Source organism: Glycine soja, chromosome 13 (assembly GCF_004193775.1).
Source record: "Glycine soja cultivar W05 chromosome 13, ASM419377v2, whole genome shotgun sequence".
Taxonomy (NCBI): domain Eukaryota; kingdom Viridiplantae; phylum Streptophyta; class Magnoliopsida; order Fabales; family Fabaceae; genus Glycine; species Glycine soja.
In genome coordinates this window covers 24,302,753-24,314,476 of record NC_041014.1, presented here as the reverse complement: position 1 = coordinate 24,314,476, position 11,724 = coordinate 24,302,753, and positions in this window count along the sequence as shown.

Sequence of the window (11,724 nt, the reverse complement as noted above, 5' to 3'; positions counted from 1 at the left end):
CATAATAAAGGTAATTTAATTCGAAGCACTCAAATGATGATGTTTAACATGTTGTCTTAGACTCTTAGGTCAAGTTGAGAATTATTTATCCTTGTATGTTGCATTTATTCTCCTAATATTCATGGGTTAAGGCTTTATGACAGATGAGAATGTTTCATTGTATCTTGAGATATTTAATGGATCAAGATCATCCTTAGAAGTGATTGGATTAGACCTAACATAATAAGACAATAATCTCACTAAGATCTTATAAGGATGGTTGTTGATCATAATACATCTAATATGAGAAATACAAAACCTCCTAACCTAATTAAGCACAAGATGTATAAAGGTTAAGTATCTGAGAATCGGAAAATCATCTTAGTCAGAAGATACATAATTCTCTAACTTCAAATTCAAAATATGTAAGAATTAAGTGTATAAAAATTAAATTACAGTTCAATTTGGGGTACAATGTATACGTTTAAAATTGTCTAAGTTCCAATTTTGCCTTTTCAGTTATTGAGGTGATATTAAGATTAGTGACTGACATAAGTGAAACACATTTTTAATTTAGGTATATAAAAGATTAAAGGGGCATAGTGTAATATTGTCAACCCGTTTCAGATTAGTAGCAAACATTAATGGGAAACTTCCCCTATGATGCGTTAACCTATTTCAGATTAAAAAATTTATACAGGGATCTCCGAGAATTCTTTTTTGATATAAAGTATCGATAATTAATTTACACCAAATAATTTAGCTGATTATTTTATGAAATATCCCTTAAAAAATAATTTTTTTTAGCTATATTTGTCAGGGCCAAAAGGCCCAACACTGAATAAATAAAATGTACATAATATATGCAAAAATATAATTAAATTTTCATTTTCATTATTTTATCTTTGTACTTCAAGTGTTCGTAACTTCCTTTTATTATTTCATTTTATGTTGGTTTAAGCGATAAGAAACTTGGTTCTTTTTAAATAATATTTCAATTTTAAATCTTATGAAGGAAAAAGAAATAGACTTAAGAATACTTTTATTCTTTAAATAAGTTCATTTAACTTGACATACATTTTTTTCGGATAACTTGACTTACATTAGTTAAAGTTTAATTAATCTTGGAAAAAAAAGAAAGTTTAATTAACTTTCAAATATTATGGACCAAGACCTAAAATCATAACGGGAAAAACAAAATAACTTCATCTAATTTTTGAGCTATTAATTCAGTGCTTCGTTTTCACATTAGAATTGAGATTATAATTGTCTTGTTAGATCTTTTTTTTCTTTTTCTTTTTTTGGTAGATGGACGAAATTGTCTTGTGTTAGATTTGACTTTGTGAAAAATGAGAAGTATATACTTTAAATAATAGAACATGAAGTCATAATAATTAATTAAAAATTAATATAAAAATTGTAACATTTTTATAGTTGTAAGTACGCTTCAACAGGTGAATCATGACTAAAAATATTTTAAATATGATTTTTTTAATTGGTTATTAAAAAATTATCATAATCATCATATTTTACACCTCCTTTTTGTTTTATCGTTTCAAAAGTGATGCAAGTACATCATCATTATCAATGTAAAACATACATATTCACCAAAATAATCTCTTCGATCGTTTATTCAAGTGCATGCAATGCAACCCACAACAAAAACATTATTATCAATCTAAAAACATATATATTAACCAAAAATAATCTCTTCGTTCATTCAAATGCATGCAAGCTTGTTGGATGAAATAGTAAAGCTATAGCAGCACTCTTAAATAAGGTAACGATTGAGGACTTCTTAATCATGACATACAGTATTAGAGTAGTTACTCGCTTACTCTCACATGAATATTGAAATGACTATTAGGAGTAAAAATAGACTGAAAATATATAGTTCCTCCTACATTTTAAGTTTTGCATAGCCTAAGCTACAACAATAGAAGAATCATATATTAACACCATAATATTAGCACTTTCACATAAAATCATATTACAAGAATGTTACAGTCCACAGGTAGCATTATCAATGTTATCAGCATCAATTTGATCGATGTTAACTTGGTGTGATTGATAGTATGCATGATAATTTTCTTCTTTTTTCTATTATAATTATATATTTGTGTTGACTCGGTCAACACTATTTTTTTTAAATTAGTATTGGCTTATTTAAAGTGATCATTGTTATATTGGTATACTCCGTGTTAATTATCTAAGTATATATTAAACTTTTTTTTCTTTTTCACATCAGCCAAGTATTAAACTTATTCTTGCCAGAACCACCTTTCTCCATGTAAAACAACTCGTCGACACACTTCCACCACCGTAGCACCCCCCTCTGCCACTAGAAACTTCAAAGGTTAGTCACTGCCACTTTTCAGTTGCATCCCATTGTAGTTATCTACTACTTTTTGTTTTGTTTTAATTTTCCTAATCTATATGTGCTTACACATTAATTTTTTTAATTCATATAAGCTTTATGTACCAAAAAATTTATATAAGCTTTTGCTCAGGGATGAAAACAAAGTTTCTCCAGCTAATATCTTTAAATTTCTATGAAAACCCTTGATTTATGCTTGACATCAAAATAAATAATTGAATTATCTTAAAAGTCATAAAAAAAATCATTTTTAATTAGTTAATTGTGCATCTATTAAACTCAAATAACAATTAGTTAATGAAATGGACTCTAAAGATTGTTCCATCAATTTATGAGAAAATTATAGCATTGTTTCAATTTTTTCGATGGTAATTGTGGTATAAACATCCTCATTATTTTTTATTTGGCATATATTTTCTATATGATTATCCTATCATCTCTTCATTTCTATTGATATACACAAAGCATCTTAGTAACTCTATTATTTCTAAATATTTTTTTATGATTGAAATATTAATTATATTAACTAACACAAGATTATATTAATTTAATTAGTGATCTCAAATTTAAGTTTTGAAATATAATTATATTAAATGATTAAAGAGTTTTGTTATTTATAATAATTCTATTCGACATAATTTTTTTGGAAATGCGTGTATCTATATGTACACCTTGACAAACATTTTCCGACATTGTCCATCTATTTGTCAATATGTTATCCAAGGAGTTAAAGTGCTTGAAGAGCATATTTTTCAAATCAAATATGATTGTTTCACTATGATATTTCTTTTATTCTTTTCCCATGTTGTTTAGGAAATCTGATTCGGTAGGAGTTGTTGTAATTGATGATTGCTACTCAATCTCATTGCTTTCAATAGAAAATACTTTACTTGTAATTTCTAAAAAAAAAAACTAAATCAAAGGAAGAGAGAAAGATGACGACAATCAATAGGAAGTAAAAAAAAAAGTGGTCCAACTATGTATGTATGTGCTACGCATAGGAGAATTGTGACGAAATGAAAGCAAAGGTGATGACGTGGGTTATTTAGTTACGAGGATGTCGATGCGATGGCGCAATTTAATTAACAGTAATGAATTTGTATCAGTTTTAATCATTGTTCGATCTTGATAGTAAAGTACTAAAGTACCTGAGGTTAATGCTGGAAAATGACCTATCTTGTAATTATAGTGATATTTATCCCAACAATGAGATGTTAAGAAATGAATCAACACTAAAAGCCACTGCGCCCCACTTCAGTACTTGACATATTGGCCCAATAAAATAAGGTACAATGAACCTAAATAATTAAGTGGATCACCTTAATTCATTCTCATGCTCATATAGATTAATGACTAAGACTATTAACTAGTTTGTATAAATGGCCTAAACAATATCAACTTAGTAAGAGTTCAGGATAAGAAATATTCTTTTGTTTTCCTATCTGAACATCATACTGTCTGAAAATTTTAATCAAATATTTTATTTTGAAACATGGCCACAGTTCCACAAAGGCATAATTATACAAATATCTCTGAAGGTGATGATATTACACATAATTCCTATTTAGTTTTAAAAAATCACTTATCTTATATATCTATATGTCTTGCTTGTTTGTTTTTAAGATATTATGTTGGAATAAATATGTAGGTCTAAGATCCAATCTATTATATTATCAATTTTAGTAAAGAATTATTCTTTATTTTATTATCATATTTATTATTTTGTTAAATTATTAATTTGATAAGTTTTTGATTAAAATTAGATATTTATTATCATGATAGAGATTATGATAATGAGAAACAAGTCCTTTATAATTTTAATCTAAATTGTTCTTGATATATAAATGTAATGGTCTCCATTGGATAAAGATTAATAAATCTCATTTATTAAATTATATGTGAATGTCATCATTGAACTGACTTAATTGAAAATTCCTAATAATTAATATTATCATGATATGTCAATAGGAAGTTCTTAAGAAGAAATATAATAGTTTCCTTGAGATTATCATAGTAATTAACAAGTTATTTGTTATATTTTAATTTTGGACACCTAATGTCTTAAGGCACTAGTTGAATGAATATTGAATATAATTAAATACTTGTAAAATTAATGATTAATCAATTAGGAATCCATCAACTCTAGGTAATAAGTTTGAGTTCTATGATAAAATTAAAACCTTGACCAAGGCAATTGAATGAAAGAAGAAAATAATTTCTTAAGTCATTCATTGATTAAATGTGTTAGCTTATTAGAGTTTGACAATAATATTATTCTAAAGTTAACCTTGAGCTATAAATGATGGAAGAAAATATTACATTATTCTTCTATCCATTGATTCTTGAAGATAAAAGATATTATTTCATGCTATCCGGATGTTAAAATATTACTAGATGTCTACCTTGATTAGTAAATTAATTATGATTAATTTACTATCGGTTTAGTATTAAACCTACGAAGTCACACAAAAACGAATGTTTTAATCTGTACAAAAGGAAAATAATTTATCTGGTAATTAAATTAGAGAATTTAATTTAATCAAATAAATATTGTAGTGAAATATTATTATATTTTTTGCCAACACCAAGAATATAATTAATATAAAAAAGGAAGTATTATTTTATAAACGTGTAAGTTGTCCATAAAATAAGAATAATATTTTATTATTACATATCAGGATCAGATCATGTGATTAATTATTGTAATTAGTCATGTGATTAATTATGAATTATCTTTGTCTTATATCATTAAGCTTATTGAAACAAAAAATATGAAATAATTTTTTATTTTTATAAAAATAAAAAGATATAAAATTATTTTAAATCTTTGCTTTTTTTCTTTGAAAAAAGAATCCAAATTTATATCTCAACAACATTATAAATAGAGACATGTACTTGAGGCAAAATACACCAGACTTTAATGTTAACTATCATATTATATGTATAGTTGATACACAACAATACAATACATGTAATAATACAATTTTTCCAAAAATAAAAAATGTCAAAATGAGAAGTAAAATTTCTGAATCAAGCATGATTTATTTGGAGAATAATAATCGCTAACCTAAGGGAAATCAGTGTAATTATCCCTTAAAAAAAAGACAATCCATGACACCTTAAATATCACTAAATCCATACAATTGTTAATGTATATTGATGTTGAGTCATGATGGCAATTACACCCTTTATATAACACCAAATCTGTGATCCAATGATGTTATTTCCAGTGGTAGTCCTCCAATGATTTCTCTTCAAATACTTACACTCCTTAAGAGTATGAGAATGAAATTATTGTCACTCTCATAACAAACAAGAAAATTATCATACTCCATCTAAGTAAAGAATCAATGACATGTTGGTTTGAGTACGAGCAACGAACAATCTTCTCCAAACAAAAACAGCTACCTTGCTAACAAAGCAAGAAGACTTACATGATCAAGCATATAATAAATTACCATTAATTTATTATTGTAACACACCTAAAAATACTAATGTATCTCACAAGGTACACAATATATGGTCTAATTGCGTGTACATTAATAATCAACTAGCATTCTATGTTTTAATCTTTGTCATTAGTTAATTTCCATGCGTAGCTCCACTAGTTTTAGGTCCTCTAACATTGTCACAAAATCAAAATTGGTGGTGTAAAATCATCATAAATCTAAAAATAAAATATTGGTGTGACACTTTTGATAATGTAATATTGACAACTAGAATATTTTATAAATAAACCAACATGGTATATCAGAGATACCAAATACAAAAGAGGGAACAAAAGAAAAGATTATGATGTATTTGCATAAGTGGATATTTACCATATTTTAAGCCTTATCCTAATCATAATAATCTTTTGTATAATATTAATAAATTGAAATATCATCAATGTTGTTATCAAATTCCATAAAGTAATGTTAGCTCCTGCTTTTTATCAATGTTTGAACACTAAATATAGGTAGAAGCAAGAAAATATTTAGGTTTAATTCCAGTAATGTTAGCTCCTACTTTTTATGTTTGATTTCTTAGATTTTAACAATTTTTTCGGACATTGAATTATGACATGTCAATGATGTAAAAAATAATGCATTGCATAATACATATTGTAGTGATTTAATAACATTTTTTTTTCTCTCAAGAATTATAATCGTGAGAAATCATACATCAACATATATTAGATAATATATTAGTTATTACATTATCAAATTAATGTCACATCAATATTTGTTAACAAAAAATGATAGAAAGAGACTAAAACTATATAATTATGATACTTAAACAACTCAATTATATAATTAAAATCTGAAAAAATTAAAATCACACAGTTATAATATTCAATAAAAAAAAGTATAATTAAATCAAATATGTATTAATTGGCATGTGTAGGTGTAGCCATGTAATGCAGATGTTAAAAAAATTTCTTAAACAATTATTTTTTCAAAAGTTGTATTTTTTTTATTTTTTTAGTAATTCCAAATTTATTTTTTCAATTTGAAAGCTTTTATGATAAGTGTGGTATTCAAATATCAATAAAATAAATAGATAACTTATAAAAATTTCTTAAAAAAACATATTTTATTAAGGACTTTCTAAAACTCACCAGCACATTTAATCAAATTGAACATTTTCTTCTCACTTTCGAAGAAATCAAAATGTCAACATTGCTTGCTACATGCCGGAGTCTCACAAGCAATTGTAAACTATAACCAAGATAAAGCAAAACACTAGGTTGGGGAAGAAAAAAATAAATAAATGAGATAGATAGTAATCATACAATAAAAAAATATATAAATATAAATGTGCAAGTTATGTATATTATCATTGCTATTATTGTTGGTGGACCGGTGATTTGAACATTAAAAAGAAATGGTGCACATTTATTTATTTTTATATATGAAGCTTTAAAAGATTGGAAAAGAAATGTAGTCAATTTCAAGTCATTGGACATTTATGATGCAAATTATTATAATTATGCAATGATGAGTGTCTTTCCGACATTACCTAACATTAGCCTGAGCTTTCATCTTAACCTGTAAGTGGACATGCCAAACCAAACTCAGAATTTGCCTCTTTCACCGCCAGCATCATGTAATTAACCAAGGGCAATTTTCGGTTCTGTGCATGAAAACTCTATTTATTATGCAAACCAAACCAATTACCAAACAGTGTCTTGATATTAATTAGTGCTAAGCACAATTATAAATCAAGGGAGATTGTCGTCCACAGAGTGAAATCCAAATAATTGGAATCATTTCAGAGGCAGTAGGCAGTTCTCTCAGCTATAGTGACTGACATTAATTTTATTTTTTTGAATAATTCTCTCTTTTTTATAAAATATTTTTACCAATCATCCTACTTGGTAAATTTTTTTAAAAAAAGTATTAAATAATTTTGAAGTTTTGAAAACTTTGGATGTATTTATTTGTTTATTTCATACTTTCTTTATAAAGTATTAAAAAAATTGTACGAGAAATTATAAGAGAATGTAACATTATTCTATTTCCTTTTTTTTTTTTATCTTTCTTGTTTTATATTATGCTTTTTAACTTGGGTCATCAATCATCAAAACCCATTGCAAGTCATATATAGTCAGAAAATATATATGGATCTCCAATATTATCTTCAGTTTTTATAAATTAAGCTCTTTTAGATGTAAAACATTGACAATTTCAATCCAATAATTCACTTTGTGCAAAGATGAGCTGAGTGATAACAATCTTTTTTATATAAATTTCTACCTAAAAACATAATGGACAATCTACACAATTATTACATAAATATGCACATATTTCTCTATTAAAAGTATTTAATCGTAAGGCATGCAAGCGTGGCAAAGGTGAGAGCGTGCCATGTTGCGAGTACACCGACAATTGGGGCTTGAGTTCCATGCTGATTTAGTGATATGAGACCCCATTCTATATATCTTGTTCCATTCTCTCTCACTATCCACTTGCAATTTGCAAATTGCTATGCTTTCTTTAATACTGTGAGTGCCTCACCTAAGCCACCCAATCCTTTGGCTTATTGCTATTCCTACTTCTTCTTGTTACCCTCATTATTGAAGGTAAATTCTTGATAAGAAAAGGTTGAAACTCACCGTTTCTTTTCTTCTTCTTTTTTTTATGGAAAAATTTGCACTAACATGTTACATGTACGTGCATCTTCATGATTCTGTTAATTGGGTATTGTCTGAACTATTTTTTTTTTCAAATTAAAACTAGTTTTAGTCTGGACTATTTTAAAATCCATGTTTATTTCTTATGTTCAAATCTAAATAATTTAACTATCTCAAATACCTTGAATACTCTGGTTGATAAATTAAAAAAAAAAACTAAATCTTGTGTGTAGGTTTATTAGGTAATGTAAGTAATGCATGCTAAGCTAATAGACTGATTACTCACTAAGGTCTTCTTTAATATTGTTGCTTACAAGGACTGCTTCAAGGTAAGCCACGTTATTTAATAAAATTTATCATTAGAGCACATAACCTGACATTGCTAACACAAATATTGTTTCTTATATAACCAGCTTTACTTAAAAATTTGTAAGGAATAAAAAATGATTTTTTATGTTGTTAAGGAGAAAAATTTACAAAATTAAGTTTATCATTTACTTGAATAATCTTAGTATTAAATTGAAATTTTGTATAAAATATTTTTTTATATTATAGGTTTTTTTCCTCATTAGTGTATAAAATACTTAAATTTATATAACATTACAAGACCTATTGAAATTAAAATAAATTACTCATTTAAACTACTATTTATAAATGCTATAACAAGAATAATAATGTGACCGAACTTCCTCGGATTTTGGGGAATATTTTTTATTTGGTGTGATCATTGGTGTAAATGCACAACACTTCATTCTCCCCATTACAGTTTGCCTTTATAAAAAAAAAAAAACTTTATAATGTTAGAGTAATTTCAAAATAGTTTGTGGTCTTTCAAGCTTTCTAGTAATTTCAAAATTAACGACATAAAAATACTTTATAAAAAAATGAAATATGCTAAGCAATTGTCAATAAAAGTTAGAGTAATTTATTTTTATATATAATGTTTTATGTTTAGGATCGAATGGCTTATTTCATAAAATTGGACTAAGTTCTGATCCTACAAATAATATTTTGAAGATCTTGTCCCTTTGATGTTTCTTCATATAGTTGAAAACATGTTTCATGTTCACAGCTCATCAAATTGAATGAAACTTGGGATTCTGTTTAAAATAATCATATTTGAAGGGGAAAAACTCAAAACTACACTAATGCTAGATATTTTAACATTTTATGCATAGTTTAGGCAGGCGTTCTGAATTTCGATACATGAATAGAGCCGAATATCCGAGACCCATTATATAATTGCACTGTAATGAATTTGTACAGTTTTATTATAGCATTTAATATGTAGAGAGGATAAAATGTAACTTTTTCTATTAAAAGGAAAAATATATTTGATTAAAAAAATTAATAGTTAAAGATTTTTTTTTACCAAAAGAGAAATTGATATCATTTCATTCGAGATAAGAGATTCAATACAAGTAGATACAAAATCAAATACATAGTACCTAAAATAAGATCTTGACGCCTTGCAAGTGACATAATTTTGTAATAGTTAAAGATATTAATGATTTTATAACATTATATATTTTAATTTTAATCATTGATGCTTTTCATGGATGGAATTATATTTCGCACTTCAAGGGAGACAAATCCTGTTTATGTCACGGTTTGATAATGATATTCTGTAATAATTTCTTCCCACCCAATTGCACCGTCGTAATTTCCTTGTAAAACACTTTTGAAGGAGCTATTGCTGTTGTCAACCTCAACGGAGAATAGCTGACAACTCTGCCAACAATACTTAGACATGGACTCGTGGGCTTGTAAGGTTTGTCAATGTGCATAGCAAACATTTTCACTCTCTGGAAAAGATATGGAACGAGGGAAGATCAGTGAGAGATACACTAGGTAGTACAATATAGTAGGTACCAACTACTAAAGGCACAAATATTGGGATTACATAGGTGATAGGTCCAGCATCCTAGCCTTTTTTATTTTTTCTGGAAGGCTAGCTTGGCACATTTTTTTGTTTTGGTCCACAATAGTTCAGCACATTAAATTTGTAAATTAGAAAACGATCTTTGTGGTATTTTAGTCATTTCATATTAATTAAGGTTAAAACAGTTTCATTATCTTGCATTTCATTTTTTTTAGAAGTATACTTGCATTTCATATTAGTTAAAGTTAAACATTACAAAAAAAAATATTAATTAAGGTTAAAGAAGTTTCATTATTCTTGTGCACCTTGCTTGTCTGAGTATGTATTCATAATTTTTAAGTTGGCATGTTGCAATCAGCATTCGAAATTCGATGAATCCCTTCATTACTAGACTCATTCGAAAATAAATTTTGATCGGCTTTAGTCTCAAACCTGCGAATCGGACATGCAACATTTTTTATATATTTATCACCTTAACAATCACACTACAAGGTACCATATGTTGAAAAAAGGTATCTAGATTCATTCTTGTATGGTTTTATAACATGATTTCCATTAATATAATTTGAGTTTATATAAATGCCAAACTTTCACATTTAACTCTGGAGAAAATTATAAATGCTGACATAGAAGAAAAATGCAAAAAGAAAGTTGTATGATCACAATAAAAGAAATGTCCACAAGAACCTCAAGAGTTTACGATATGGAATCTGCACTTCCTTTAAAGCAATCAAACTGCATTATTTATGTTTATATAACTGCACATATCATAAATATATATATATATATATATACATATATATATATATATATATATATATATCTTGCACATTGATTAAACTTTCAATCTTGAACCAAATTTGACATGGCCTACGGGTTGAACTTAAAGTCTTAAACATCTTTTTTTTTTTTTTGCAAATTCAGGAGGACCGAAATTTGAATGCCGATGTAAGCTGAAACCTTAAGTGCAAGATAAAGCTGAAGACGTAACCCGTCTAATTTCATGAGGGACAGACTCGTCATAATATAGGACTTCGTGAATTCATTTCGGAAATCCATCTCTACATTTCCATGGTTCAATTGATGTATTCAGTTTAGATATTAACTCTTCAAAAATTTGTGGTAAAATGCGTGACACAACCATGATATAGGACTTACTTTCTTTTTCCTTTAATTTAGTACAACAGAATAAAATTCATTACCATTGCCAGACCCTTAAGCCCTCACGCCCTTACAACTTGCAGATGTAGTTCAAATTGGATGCCATTCAACATTGGTTAAGTGCACTTTTCAAGCATGAAACAACCATGCTTGATGTGCTAAATTTTCTGAACTAGTAATGCACTGCATCATTGGTATTAAACAGTTATT